Genomic DNA, 15,933 nt, shown 5'->3' on the forward strand with positions numbered 1-15,933 from the left:
TTGTTGCTGCAGCTCCTTAAGCCTGCCCCACACACAAACACACACGGACAGAGATGTGCGGAGTGGCATGATGCATCATAGCCTGTTGCCTGATGCTGAGGGTTAATTACCGCCATGAGTGGCTCTGAGATGTGAGTCAGTTACTGGGCCACCTTTGCACAGGGCCCGCTGGAAATTCCCGGCTCTCAAGTTACATTTTGTTGCCTTGCACATGCCCTGCACTTGACTCTCTACAAGTAATTGGGCAAAGGGCGGCCGACAATTGCTTTGTTGTGTGTTTATCTGGCATGTGTTAATTATATTGCGTTTCGTTGCCAGCTTTTCTTGGCGGTTTTGTGCGAGTTTTATTGAACATTTTCGTTCCGCTGCGAGAGCTGGGGGCAAATGCACTCTGGGGCAGAATCAACGGCTGGCGGCCAGTGGATCGGATCGCATCGGATCTGTGAGGCTGTAAGTATGTAGGCCCAAAAATCAAGAAACCGGCTCTGTGTGGCCGAAGCCGAAGTGCGTAAACAAACCTATAATACGATATTTGCCTTTGCGGGCCAAGAGATGTGCGCTCCGCTCATTTATTGTACAATCAACGCGGTGCGATGCGATGAGATGCGATGCCCGGTTCCGATGCCCGACTCTGTGATGGGGACTTCGACTGAGCTGCCAGCGGCTACGTCCACGTCTCAGTCTCAGTCACAACCTCAGTCTCGGTCTCCGTCAGCGTCGGCGGCACACGAACCTTCCCCGAGGTAGACGTAGACGTAGACGCAGCGGCTGCGGCGAACAAGATCGGGCCAAACAGAAACTTGCATACATACATGTGTACGTACATGTACGTATATATGCCGCCCAAGAGGCAGCCGCAGCTGGCGATGAAAACAAACCCGTCGTGGCGCTCGCAGACACAAGACGCAGTTCCCCAATCGATCCGCGCAAGAGTGAAAATTTCAATCCACCAAAAATCCTTAACGAAAAACTGAGCAAACGGAAGCAGACCCAAAGTACAACCAAATCACACACGAAATGTAATTGAAGTTATTATTTGCTTTTCATCTCGAGTCAAACGCCATTAGCGTGCCATAAAATACATTATTATCCCCATAATTCCGCAACAACAACAAAAGACGAAATATAACAAAAAAGAACGCAAATAAAGTGGGTGATAAACCGCAAAACGATTGAACAACTTCGGCATTATCAGAGCTTTGTAATCACGCGATCTATCCGCCTGAAAGTTCAATCGTATTGAGCAATTTACATAACCCCTTTGGGGGCCCTTCACAAGGTATTCTTGGGTCACTCGGGCGGACGTGACAGAAATTACTGATAACGAAGGTCGCGTGCGCCCCACCCGCACCCATTACAAATGTGGAAAATTTGGTTTCGTAAAATTGTGCGACCGTACTCACAAAATTTGGTGGAAATTTTCCAAAAACTCCCCACCCGTTCCACCGTCTATTTGTAATGGAGTCCAAGAAAAAAAAATCGACAGTTTCGATCTGTTGTTGCTGGTAGTTTTTTTTTTTGTCATTCTCTGATTTTGATAAATTAATTAAAAATGCTAAATGTTTACGAACTTTTCACATGGCCAGCTATAAATTCTTTCTGGGCCTCATTAGCAATGCAAACGAGTTTCCAAAAATATTTATTCCAAGCGACTTGTAGTCAAACTTTTCAAATATGTCACATAAAGCACGGTTCGTAAATAGTTTACCGAAAAAGAAACAGAGAACAGGTTTCCAAAAGGCTCACGCTCAACAATTAAATATAGATTGGCTCTGGATATGCATACCTGTATGTAAATCCCTCATAATCGCTGCCCAGATCTGCCCAAGTTTTTCCGGTCTTTACATTGCTCTGCCATTCAGGTGCCATACGCTTTGCTCTGTTCGTGCCTGCACATCTGTTTTAGCCTGATGTGTACAACAAAATAATGTAGATACAATACACATGTGGAAAATTATTAACAAATAACAATGGGCTGTGGCAGTGGCTGAGGGAGAGAGTGGTATCGGCCCTAGCCGGCAGCAATTACGGCTGGTTACCTGGCCCCCAGTGCTGTGTCACAGCTTCCGCAAATTATTTTAGTTGCTCATAGTCGCCTCTTCTCTCTCTCTCTCTCTCTCTCTCTTTATCTGATGCTAACCCCCCCCACACAATCGCATCAGCATCGGAATCGACATCGCCAGTATTTTCATTTTCAGCCCAGCAGCAGAAAGAGTGAAGATTAATTAGTGCCGTTATAAATAAAGCATAAGCATTCGGAAAGCAAATCATTTGACATTCAGACGCGCCTCAGCCACGGGACAGACAAGTGCGCGAAAGAGTGACGAATACCACCAAACAAAAAAAAAACAAAACCACACACACAAAACAAAAGCAAAAAAAAAAAAACGTACGTACGTAGTAAAAAGCAACAGCTGAAAAACACAAAAAAAATATATTAAAAAAACAGAAAGCGTAAACCGGAATCAAAACAAAAAGTAAAATAAATAAAAAGTGAACCGTGTGTGTAGCCGGTCAAATACTCAAATCATTCGGTAGTCACGTGATCCCCTGGTATTCAGTTTCTAATTTTAACTGCCCGTGCTAAGGGGGGGAGGAACCGATTTTTATTATGTTCTATAATTATCTCTGTACCCAGAAATAAAAGACAGACTACACGCCCTTTGGACCCTTAGCTAAACATGAGTCCGCAAGGAGAACAAGTTTTTGGATGCTGGGGGGTCGCACAAGTCGCATCTGTAGTTCCTTGTGCAGTTCCGTTCTTCAAGTTTCCCCTCGATATGCACTTGTCTATTTCACTGTCATTTCTTATACAACTAACATATGTAGATATGTATTCCTGCAGTCATTGTTCCTTGTTCTCTTTGGCGACTTTGTTTATCGCTGAATGCATTTCGACAAAGGCGAACGGGGGGTGGGAATGCCGATGCGGTCTGGGGACCACATAGTCGCGTGTGGGGGCCAATGCCACAAGAATTAAATGCTCTGAAAGAGAAAACTGGCAGATAGCCAGCGAAGAAACAAAACAGATAAGCACAAGCATGCATACTTAAATAAATAAATTAAACTGTAAAATTGCTGAAATGATCATGCGTATAATACGTTTATGGATGATTATTCCGGCTGGGAGAAACCTGCAGAGTATGGATATTTTTGGCCTGCACAAAGAGCTAAAAATATTTGTTTCGGTGTGCTAATCAAACGATCAAACTTCTTTTTTTTTCCTCCACCGCTTATCCATGAAGCTACAACGAGACGTAACGGAATTCACGCTAATCCACCCTAGTGACACTTTCCCATTGGAGATTGATTGAAGGTAAGTGCTAATTGGAGCTTCGCATAAAAATGCTGTGAAACAGGTGGAGTGAATCACTATTCCGGGGCAACAGGGTGGCCATCTCCTATTGTGGATACAACTATTTATCAGTCATGAGACATCTAATGGTGATGGGGAAGCGGTTGGATGGGTTTATGGGTGTGGGTGGGTGCTAAACATGCAAACCCCCTTTGGCAACACTTTTTGCCGACGCGTTTGTCATGCAATTTTAATCGCAATTGCATTTTTAATTTTCCTCTTCCACCTGACGGCAGCGCAGATCTCTCTATCTCTCTTAGTCCCTCTCTCTATCTCTCGCTATCCTCATGGAAAAGAAAAATGTGCGCGGCAGAGGAAAAAAGGAAAAATAAAAGCAAATAAATATTAAATGCAATACACTCAATACCCAGACGGACAGACAGACAAACAGACAGACAACGGGCAGCAAACTGGCAAGCAAACTGAACTGACAGTCTGTAAAAAAAAAAGGAAAGGGGTAGAAGGCCGATGGGGGAGGATGGCGAAGCCATGAGGAGCATCGGAGGAGAAGAACGAACCAACAAACGCCTGGCGGGTTACTAACACATTGGCATACAGGGAATGCGAGATGCGACAGGATGCGAGCTAGCGAGCGAGAGAGCTATGCGTCCCATTTGCATAAATCTACATTTTAACTATGTTTTTGCATACCCAGTACACGCTCGAGTATCTCGAGGGTATACAATGCACTCGCCAGTAGTTCTTATTCTTTGCTGCAGAAAATTCTTTATCTTCGGATCTTAAGATATAAGAAAATATATATTTAAACGTACCTTTTCCTATCCTTCAAAATATAAATGAAAAAATATTACGTTAGCTAAAAATCTTCGGACTTTTGCAATTTGTTCTACTTTGGCAGGTATCCCATAAACGTAATCCCCGGCTTCTTATTTTTTTATCTTCCTCAATTCTCTCTTTCTGGTGCTGCTTTCTATGCACTACCAAAGGCGCCGTAGACCCATAGAAAGATACGGAAAAGGCAATACAGAGAGAGAGAGAGAGACTAGAGACTAGGGTAACTTGATAAATATTCGCGCAATGGTGGGGTGAAGTATGCAACGATATTTCTTGTGCAACTCCCACCACTGCAGCAGCAACGGCAACGGCAACAACATCGACAACTGTCAAGCTAGTGTCCGAGTTCGAAGTGAAATTGGTATTGGAACCGAAATTGGTTTTTATTTTTAGTTGCTCCCTTCCCATCGATTGAAAAGCTCACATGTCAGAATTTGTGACAAACATTGACTAATTATACATGAACCCGCATCTGACACATTGTCAAACTGGCATTAACATTTTCGCCCCAATCTGACAGACCAACCAACAATATACCACGCAAAGTGGTAACCAAACCGACCACAACCTGCGACCGCATGGCATGACAAATAATGAAGTCAAATCCTCTATGCACACACTCGTTATTCATGAATATTTTATCTGGCCGAGAGCCTTGTTGATGGCTATTTAATGCTGATACACGCATTTTTTATTAATATTTTTTTATTGAAACATTCCTGTTGACATCCGGCAAGCAATGAATGAAAGTCGCTCTGCGGCATCCACGTCCCAACTCAGCTCTTCGATCTGTCAGCAATTGTGCAGAACAGTCATGTTTCCGAATAGAATAATTTTACAAAGTAGACGATTATCAAGACAACAATAGGAGCAGATTCAAGCTCGTGCCACCACATCGCGTGACAGTACAAGGGGAGTGGCGCTAATTTGAAATTGTTCAAGAATTATTCAACTATTTCGCACACGCTAAAGAGCAGCCAACTCCTCGGCATTTAAAGTGTTTCCCCTTTAATCTTTAAGATTTCCTTAGGATATATTTTTTAAGTACACTAAACTAAGGAGGGTAAATGTATCTGTGTGTCCGTGCGAAGAAACACTTCCCATCCAAAGTCCAACCAAATCCTAAAAGCTGTTATCCGCTAGGAAAGCAAAAACAAGCCGATTGCTCCACCACGTGACTGAACGGATACCGGTTACCACTGCACTGCACTCACTTCAGTCGCACAATCTATTCGAATAATTTCCAGTCTGAAAATAGCATTTCCATTTGCGTGGCAAGTCATGTGACTTTTCTTCAGAGTCATGCGACTCGGCCGACCATTGGGGCATAAGTTTTTAGTTACCACACAACAGCAAGAATCAACAGGTTCTCTGCAGACACTGCCAAAAGCATTCCCAAAACTGACTAGCAGATCAAGAACAATCCGAGATCTTCAGTTGGTATTGTATTAAGGTTTGCAGAACAATATTTACTTTGAGTACAGCTGACATTGACACCTTGCCAGCGGCCTGGATATGGACGATCATCTGTTTGCTCGGTGCAAAAGTGCAGTAGGCAAACACTTGAGCACACTTAAGCCCCAAAAATGTGACTCATTCGAGACGAGGGATTTGTTTGCTCTGCTGGCGGCTGCGATGGCTGACTGTCAGTGCGAGTGGGGCAGCTTTATTTAATAATTATATCATGGCCTCTGCTTAAAATGAGTCGTAACTTCTGGAGCTGGGGCTGGGTCTGCTGATGCCGGAGCTGATTAATTGGCATCATGTGATGCGGGTTTACTATTTTTAAATTGAATTTGGCCGAAAAGCCGTAAGCCATAAGAGGTGTTATAAAAATGCAAAAACTTGTTCCGAGCGCGCGAAAGTCTCCACGACCGATGCTCAATGCTACCCAGTTTTGGATAATCAATACAAATCGATGGCAGAAATTCGCAGACATTTCACAAAAGTTGAATGACTTGTCAAGAGTTCGGTTACCTTTGGGCTGACTGCCGCCTGCCCAACTGATGATTGCATATGACCCAAATTGGTTTTAAGTCGATTAAAAGGAGCACACAAATAGCGGCACAGCCGTACTTACTGCCAGGCATGCAATCGAATCACAATCGAATTGCCATCGAACAAACAACGAAACGAGCAGCAGCAACAGCAGCAGCAGCAGGAGCAGGAACAGCAGCTTGCATGTTGCATGAGGCATTTATCAATGAAATTCAATAAAAAAAATATATATTTTGCATGGGCTTCCTCCTACCGTTCCGGAGAAATGGAAAAGGGAAGGCGCATTGAACCGGCACACGGCTCTCGGCACTCGACAGACGGGACAAAGGACGTCCTCGAAGGCGAGTGCAACTTCTTACCTGATCCATTTCATTTGTCTGGCTGCAACAATCTGTGAGAATGTCTCGAAACGCGATTTTAAAAAGACTCACTCCCAGCTCCACTCCCAGCTCTGTAACTTGACCTGCAGCAAGTTCTGCAGCAAGTCATTCCCCCAATCCGAACCAAACCAAACCGAACAGCCAGCCAGCCATCCAGACAGCCGTGATAAATGTGACAACAACAGGCCAATTGGCGGCATCCAGCTGGGCATCGCACACAACCCATTCCATTCCATTTCATTCCATTCCATTCCATTCCAGTTGTGTGAATGCGCGAGTGAGCAACCAAACCCAAATCCCTCCCCATTCCCTGGCTTGTCATTTCAATCCCATTTGGCCAAAGTTGAGATCCAGTCTGGTTCTGCTTAAGTGCAAGCCCAATTCCCACTACAGACCAGGCCATCTTCCACACTATTAACGACCAGAGTCAGAGTCGCAGACAGCCAGAAAGTCGTGGCTGTTGGAACCGCTTCTCGTATTTCAACTTCTGCCTAATTGTTGTTGGCATGGCGACGCTTTGTGAATATTTTTGCCGGCTAATGCGCTCCAGCTGCGATTATTCCGAGTCGAAACGCAGAGGTCTCTATGTACATACGTGCATGAAATCGTGGCGATCTTGCTCTCTAATCATAAAGTGTGGCACTGTTTGCATTTTAATTGCTAGTCAGTCGATTCGAGCTAGTTGCATTGCCATTCCATTTGTAGATTGATTTGGTGATTGATACTCATGATGGATGGCCGAGCTGAATCCGGATCCTTTGCAAGGCCGAGTGTGCATATTGAATATAAAATTGCACAAACTTTTGGCACCATTTCGTTAGCTCTGATTGCCACAATCAGAGGATGGCACATACAGAACCCCAGAGCAACGCATAAGAAATACGAGGGAAAATCCATAACAAAGTAATCAATGATAGTTGGATGGGGCTAGTGGGGATAGTGCTTCAAACGGAAGCCAGCAACAACAGTTTTTTGTGGCTTTCCCCTTTCTGTACTGGGTTCTGGCCAACACGCCAAGCAGACATCTAACCAAGCAAGCAGTCTTGCCCTGGATGGGCCACGCCAAATCAAACGGGTAGCCCCAGCCACTCCCTTGGAACACAATCCTGCCCGACATTCGAGCTTCCTTTTCAGCAGCTCAGCTCAGCTCTCCCCTTCTTCAGCTGCACTTTACCAACAACAACAACAACACTTACGAAGTGGCAGTGTTGCTGATAGTTTTGTGGCAAAGTTTGCTGGTCCCAGGAACTTCCCCAAGAACCTCCTCTGGTTATCAGACATACATTTGCTGTGCTCTATTTGACTGGGTCCATGATTGCTGCTCTGCCGCTGGCAACTGATCGAATTGCTTGCCACATGCAACACGAATCCCCCAGAAATACTTAACTACAAGTCGAATGCTGTTTTCAATTTGTTCCATTTTTAGCGACCGCGACAGCGCCGGTCCCATTAAGGGTGGCATAATTTTTATTGTTCGCTGGTTTTCTGGCATACGCGGCGAATGTGGAATTTATATGTCATAGAACACCCAGTGTGTGTGTGTGTGTGTGTGTGCTCGTGCTCTCTCTTCATGATAAAGCAATTTAAATTTTGCCTATGTTTGCATTAAATCACAGGAACACACATACACACACACCGAATGCAAAAAGTTCACTCAAGTCGGGTACTTGCTCGGATCTGCTCCCTGTGCGACTGACGTCACGACATTACGGTGCCAGCAGCTACAACAGGAAGGGGGCACAACAGCAACAACAACTGTACAAACAACAACAACAAAAACAGCAGCAAGAGCAGCTCTAGGAAACGCCTTGAAGTATGCTGCATGTACATGGCCCTGCCTTCTTCTGCACGCAACATCCTCATAAAAATTAGAGCCTCGAGTGCTGAAGCTGAAGCCAAATCCAAAGCCAGAGCTGAGCTAAGCTGAGTTGCTCTTCAAGTTGCATGCAACATCGCTATTTATGAACTCAACAAGAAGGACGTTCTTAGACCCGCCCCGCCGGGTGCATGGGTCTGCTGAATGTGTGTAAATGGGAATGGGAATGGGAATGTGTATGGGTGCTCTCGACATGAGCCCAAAACATGCTCCATAAATCGCCACAGATACATTTTTATTCTTGTTCTTGTTCTTGTTCCTTTTCCTCTTTTTGATTTTGTTCTGGCCTGTATTGGCCTCAATGTGGCCTGTCGTAGCCTGACCTGGACGGCTAACGAAAATATTATTATGTGCCTTTTAATGCGGAGTATAATGGACATAACGATAGCTTTGGTACAACCTTTGGGTCTCCTTTTGCAGCATAATTTACTAAATTCAGAAGTTTAAAGTTTAATATTTGAGTAGAGAATGAGGAGAGTGGGAAACTATTCCAAAACAATCAAATAAAATTGGTATCAGATGGAGTCACCCCATATAATAGAAGAAAACATATACATATTTTCTATTTTGAAACAAACATTTATCAGCTTTAAATAGCTCTTAAAGTGTATCAAACTTTCATCTTGCAAAAGAGTTCCCATTTGTCTTTGTTGTAAATGCAGCAGACTGGCGGGCGGGCTGGAGGGCCAGGCCAAGTCGAAATTGTTTTCATGCTCCTTGACCAAGCAACCGACCGAACAGCCAACCAGGCCATCCAAGCAACCCAGCCCTTCCAGACCCATTTTATTTATGTCAATCTCTGGCCGCTGCTCCTTGGCCCCAGCCCAGCCCCGGTCTGATCATAAATCTCGGGCCCGGTGCAGGGGCCGTGGCCGGCAGTAGGCGCTGAAAGTGCATATAGCATATAAATAATGAGCGGGCGTGCAAGGGCCACGCCCTATTCCCGGATCAGAGCTTCTTCTCTCGTTGTGGTGCAGGCATTGTTTCAGATATACATACATATATGCATATACTCGTACATGCATATACATTTAATTATTTATATTATGCTTTGTTGGAAATGCCTTTTGGCCTTTGTGGTTATATTTTTCTTTTTTTATTCTGGATGCGGTTTTTGCTGTCGCTGTGCATTTTTATTCGTTTTTACTGTAGCTATGCATTGAAACGAGCTCAAATTAATTACATTCTTAATGCGGCCATAATCCATGCCAGTTATGCTCCACTAAAGCCAGCTAAGAGTAATCCGCTTTGAATGCCTAACAATGACAAGTGGTCTGGTCTATTGGAACCACAATCCTACGAGCACATTTCCGCTCATGCGTCAGTCGCTGACTATAATGATCACGTGATCGATTGTTTTTTTTGCGAACTAAATATTTAATGATCTTGACTGTTAATTAAATATCAAGACAGCTGCGTTTGTGCCGTCGCTTGCGTCTGAATCTGCGTCTGCTGGATGGTGGCTGGTGGTACGAGACATGTATCTTGGAGATACCCAAGATTGCATTGTTTATTGATTTGGTGAATGGAAAGAGCCAATTGAACACACACATTAACATGCAATATTTGCTTAAGCAAATAAAAGCATCATTTTCCATTTCAATTTTTGCGGCATTAAGAGGAAAAGCGAGAGAACGCCAAGCAATTTAAATTGAAACAGTCTCCAATTGTGGGAGTCATTAAAAATAATTAATAATGAACGGAAAAACCCATACAATTTCATAGACATGGAATGGAAAATTGAAACTTTTTGAGAGGGTATGAGGGGAGAGTGTGTGAGACACGCTGCTATCCCGAAGGGATTGGATTGTGCCCAGCTTGAGTCGCAATTAAACTCTGCAGCAATTACCAATTTTTTCCCCGCTGTTCTCTGGGCACATTTGGAACGCATTTTAATTGCTTGTCAGTGGGTTGCAGGGCTCAGCCCGGGCCGGCCCTGCAGCCAGAGCTGTTGTGGAAACAGCATTTAATGTGCAGTACACCCTGCGCGTGTCACAATAAAAAAATCACTCAAGTGCAATGCCCCACTCAACTCTATTCTGCACCACATAGCACGCCCACTCATCAGCCATCAGGCATCACCCATCAAGCAAATGCATCACACGCACACAGGCCTGGCCGCACTTCGTTAGCCTCGACAGTGCTTGGGGGTTTGTTTTCTGCGTTTCGGGATCTCGTGGTCAGCCGTGGAAGTACGGACAGAGAGCCAGAACTTGAGCTGCGGAAATGCCAATGACAATGGCCATGGCAATGGCAGCGCTGTCCTGCCCTGATGTCTGTGAATGTTCCAAGTGTGTGCTGTGTGCTCTGTACTCTGTACTCTGCTTGTTTGCCTGTCGGCCAGAAGTGCATATCTGGCTCACGAACACGAGAACTCAATTTGGTGATAAAAATAAAAACAAAAACAAAACAATATGAAAGAATCAAGTGGAATTCATAGAAAAACTGCAGCACGCTCGTAAAAAGGAATGCAATTGAATCGTATTTCATTAAAGTTTAATTACAGCTAAAGAATAACTAAACACCTTTTATTCATTTAAGCTGCATAAAATGGAGAAGAAATCTTCTAGTAGTAATTCTAAAGCCATTTCAACTACTCAATGTGAATCACAGTGGAGGAACCTTCATTCAAATATAAATATTAAATGTTCTAGTTCTGGTTCAATGAAGTACTCAGATCATGCAAAAATTTCACGGCGTAAATAATTGTATAATTACAATAAGTCGATGATTTAATATCTGACACTTTGTCTGAATCTATTTACCTTTTAAGTGAATCAAACAGCTTTTTTTTATATCTGGTTCAGTATTCAGATGATTAAACATCTGTATTTGCGTTTGCTGTGTCCAATGTGTGCACATTTTATTATCTAGCCACTCCAGTATTCAATTAAGAAAGAATTGGATTGAATGAGATTAGAGCACACGGTTTTCTTGGCCACATAAATAAAATTAGTCACCACTGGGTCTTTGAATGATCATGCAGATAATTGCTATTTTATATGACCCGCAGAGTGGACATTTTAGATGAAATGAATTTATTTAGATTCTCCAGATAACAGCAAACTGAGATTTGACAAACAATTTTCCCATTAGTCATACGAGTACGTTGCGAATCTGTAGATAAAAGACAGTTCTTTGAAAAAGCTTGATGTCTGTTCAAGATAAGAACTTTTCGGGTTTGAATATGGAAAAAATGGCCGTCTACTTAATATTCGTCACGTGTGCAATCAATTCAATTATTTATAGTTGAAACCGCTAATGTCTCGTCAAGATGAGTGTTTTTATTTTCGTTTTTGATAAAGAAAAAGATGGCCGAATAATATTAGTCACGTGTGCAATAAATTTAATTATTTATGTATGGTCGAAATCGCTAATGCCTCTTCAAGACGAGCGTGATTATTTTTGTTTCTGATAAGGAAAAATATCCCCGAAAAATATTCGTCACGTGTGCAATCACTTCAATTATTTATAGCCGGAACCGCTAATGTCTCTTCAACATAAGTGCTTATATTTGTTGGTTTGATAAAGGAAAATATGTCCAACTAATAAGCGTCACGTGTGCAATCACTTCAATCATTAAAGGCAAAACAATAACAATGTTGCTGACAATACAAAGCATCTTTTGGGGTCTGGCTATTATTTAACATTTTCTTTGATCAATTAGTTACAGCACGCAGCGCATTTCCAGCATTTCCACTACGAGTATTTACAATAGTTGATGTGTGACATTTTACACGGGGAAACACGCAAATGACAGATGATGGCTGAAGGGTGATGGCTGATAGGTGATGGTGGGCCAGATACGAGTAGGACCACTCAGCGTAAATAGTTGATTGCTTATTGTGTTTTCGTCATAGATAGAGGCAGAAGGGCGGTGGAAGTCTGGGTTGGGTATTTTTAGCATCGCAATTGTCAATGTCAGGGTCTGTCGACTGTTTATTTGCGGTGAGTTGTTTGTTTAAACTAATTGAAAAGATGCCCAGATGATAAGTGTGTGCTAAACAAATATATTTAATTTGGCCGACATTTTTGATTGCTTTAATTTACGCAGCTGTGCAGCCAATTCTGTTTTTCTGCTCTTTATTTCGCTTCGTAAATAATTCGGAACACAATTTAGAGTTTGTTGGCTCATACGGAAAGCAATCAAAATGTGCAATCAAATGCATCTGAGATTTGTGCTATTGTACCAGAATGGACTGCCGGGACTGCACCTAAAGGCATTATTTACGTTCACTACAAATAACTTCATCAATATTTGCCAGCCTCAAGTGTAACTAAATACACAAATATGCAGTGCATTCTGCAAATATTTGCACTAAACAATATTCATTCAATTCAGTGTGCTGCACAGCTAATCGATGGTAATATTGCCAACAATTAGGTGGCAAACAACAAGAGCGGCAGGGACTGCGGCTTCTCCTCCAATCCAATCATCAAGTGGGTCCAACGGTTGGCAGCCACCGCCATTTACTGGAATTTAATTAACGGGTCTACGTAGCACAAAATTAGCATAAATCGTTTAATTAAAGGTAAGAGCTGACGAGTGGAAAAACAGAGCGGAGCCAGAGAGGAGGCTGAGAGGAGCCAGAGAGGAGGCTGAGCAGAGCCTGAGCGGAGAGGGTGTGAGGGTGTGAAAAGTGGAGAACGTTGCCTCAGCTTCTGTGTCTGTTGTTCTGAAGCGCTAACCGAATCATGTGTTAATTTTTTAATCACATTTGATAAATATTCCAAGCTGGTCCCGTGGCACACTGATGCTGGGCGGGGTTGGGTTGCCACTGTCACACTGAGAGAAAGAATATATTTATCAGGAATTTATTTTTGAGCTGCCGCAAACAACTAAACCGGAAATCCACTTTCAAGATAAGATTGCCATTCTCCATTTTGAGCATCCGACTTTGATTCATCAGCACCTCAAGTGCTCAACAGCTAGAACCAATTTTAAAATATTTATTTATTGATTGTTCTCAAGATTACCATTTTATTTGTATGTTCTTTACCGCAGCATTTTGTTTGAAGTTAATAAACGTCTTAGCTCAGCCGTAAGTTTCCTAAGATTGGACTGTTGTTTTTACTTTCAGCTGTCTGACGTACATATTTAGTTTCTCCTAGAACCCTTAGTTATTTATCTTTTCAGCTAGGCAGATATTTAATTCTGTCTGCTTAGATATATTTTTCAATTCATAGACCGATGCAACTAATTATATTTTTTGAGCTTCTATTTTTTCCCTCTGTGTAACGTACATTGAGTTAAAACATTTGCGTTTGGCATAGAGATTAGAGAAAGGCTGTTTTGTCATAATTAAATGGTTTAAATACTGACTCAATTTAATTTAGCATAAAACGCTTTGTGCAAACACTTCCAATGATTATGAGTATGTGTGGGGAATGCAAATGAACAATGCATCCTTCCCATTCTTAGCAGGCAAATTGTTTTTAAGCACAATTAGGTGAACCCACAGAAACAATTGCTCGCAGATAAATTTAAGCGAAACCATCGTTGAACAACTGAGGGAAGAAAAAATAAACGCAACAGCTGCAAAAATTTAACTAAAAAAGAGAACAATGCCTCCGTTGTTATCGTTATTATGGTAAATAAATAAAAGCCGCATCAAAACTATTGTAATAAAAACGTTTTTATTCGCATTTTCACAATGAGCGCAATTGCAAATTGATTTGTGTGGTTCTGGAAAAGTTCTCCCCTCTTGAAAGAGGCGGAAAGAATAAATAATAAACACACAAAAAAAAAAACGAAAACAAAACACAAACAGAGGGAAAACAAACTAAAGAAACAACAACAAAAATATGTGGCTATGCATCGAATATTTTTCCAAAGCTTATGAATTTTTGATAGCGATTTCCCTGCTGAATATTTAAGCCAACAGTTTTCATCAGTGGCACAATACGAGCGCGGGCCTGAAGTTGCTTAAATTAGCTCATATTTAATTCGGAAAAAGCGCGATTCCGATTACTGTGCGATTCCAGTGACCAAATAAGTTAATATTTGCCACCCACAATGGCATGGCCCCAGCAAATATTAACACTGTCGGATTACTTAAAAGGGTTTTACACGCTCAGTGCAATTTACCGAATATTATGTGGCAAAATTCGCTCAATTTATGCCGTAATTATAACCAATTTATGCTCGTTTAATTATGATTTATGCTCAAGTGGAATGCACTTTTTTATGTTGCAATAAACATTGCGAAAACCTTTGTTTAAATATTACATTTTTTGTTTGCTCAAAGGCAATGAATAATTTTATATTTAATTCCCATAAATTCTAGAACTTCAGATATGTACAGCTATCCTTTATTTTTCTGAATCCGTGAAGTCAAGAGAAGGCTACTGGTGGAATGAGCAGCGGATAGGGTATTATCTCCGATTGTTCTTTTAGTGCGCTTGAAGCTTTGCTCCTGATTGGTTTTTAATAAACTACCAAAGTCATGGAAACTTTTAAAGACTTATGCTTTATGAATGCAAAAATCGTTTGGCTCAGCGTAAATTTCAATTAGTTCGCAATGTAAAGAGCGGAAACTTTTTTCGCCTGTTTTGGGGCTTTTGTTTTTTGTGGGCTAATACCGTATCCAAGCCGGCGAACCTGTAACAGCATTCGCATAAATTTTGCATATATATAGGCACATAAACTCCCCACCTACATACCCACGGATATCAGTATATAAACATACGAACACTGGTTGTTGTATACTTGTTGAAAGGGGGTCGGGTCGTCGAGAGCACCTTTGGCAATTGCCAGCCATCGTCCCTGCCTTTGGTGTGAAAAATGAAACATAAATTAAATCTGCCACACCAACAGCCCAACAGCCCCGAAGTCAACCCACAATTCTGGCCGGGCTTAGGATGCTTTACCAAGAGGGTTTGGCCCGATCCTTATGCTCCCTTTTTATTTTATTTTATTTTATGATTTTAAGCAAATGAAAATGTATGAAGCAGATGGCACAGCCCTCTGCCGATGCAGATTCAGAGTCAAATCCTAAGCCACTCAAAATATGAACTTGAAATTTTGTGTGGTCGCAAAGTTTTTTGTGGCACACGAAAATAATGACTCATTACTCTGCCAAGTGGTGGCCATAAATTACGTCTTACATCGCAGCCATATGTATGTATTTGCCACTGCACTGATCCCAGCTCCGCATCAGCATCAATATTTCACTTCAGGGAACATCCATCATGACTGACTGCAGTCTGTCGCAGCTCCAGGGCGGTGCGGTGGCAAAGAAAGAGCTGCCTCCGGCTGCATGTCGAGTACGCAATTAATTCCAGCTACAACTAGTAATTAGTTCGGAGGAACTAGTGGAGACTGCATTCGCCACAGAAATGATTTACGACTCATCCATATAGATAAGACATCAGGGCGACTGCGTCTCAGTTTTGGGAGAGCACTTCCGATTAGGCAGCAGCCATCTGGCAGTTGGCAGCTATCAGCTAGCAGAACTTGGTCTACGTTGAGGGTGGCATCTTCCCCGCGACATCGTCGACTTATCACTCCACTGACGCTATCCGATTAT

General features: G+C 42.4%; 1 protein-coding gene across 3 annotated transcripts in view; it reads left to right on the forward strand.

The window, feature by feature from the left end:
- The first annotated feature begins 861 nt into the window (after positions 1-861).
- Positions 862-15,933, forward strand: part of LOC117585235 (sodium-coupled monocarboxylate transporter 1) — a 33,713-nt gene continuing 18,641 nt past the window's right edge. For all 3 annotated transcript variants that reach the window (XM_034274627.1, XM_034274628.1, XM_034274629.1), the window contains exons 1-2: positions 862-1,019; positions 3,246-3,316. The gene's annotated coding sequence lies outside the window, so the exon portion shown is untranslated. The remainder of the gene's footprint in view (positions 1,020-3,245; positions 3,317-15,933) is intronic.

Source organism: Drosophila guanche, unplaced genomic scaffold (assembly GCF_900245975.1).
Source record: "Drosophila guanche unplaced genomic scaffold, DGUA_6, whole genome shotgun sequence".
Classification (NCBI taxonomy): Eukaryota; Metazoa; Arthropoda; class Insecta; order Diptera; family Drosophilidae; genus Drosophila; species Drosophila guanche.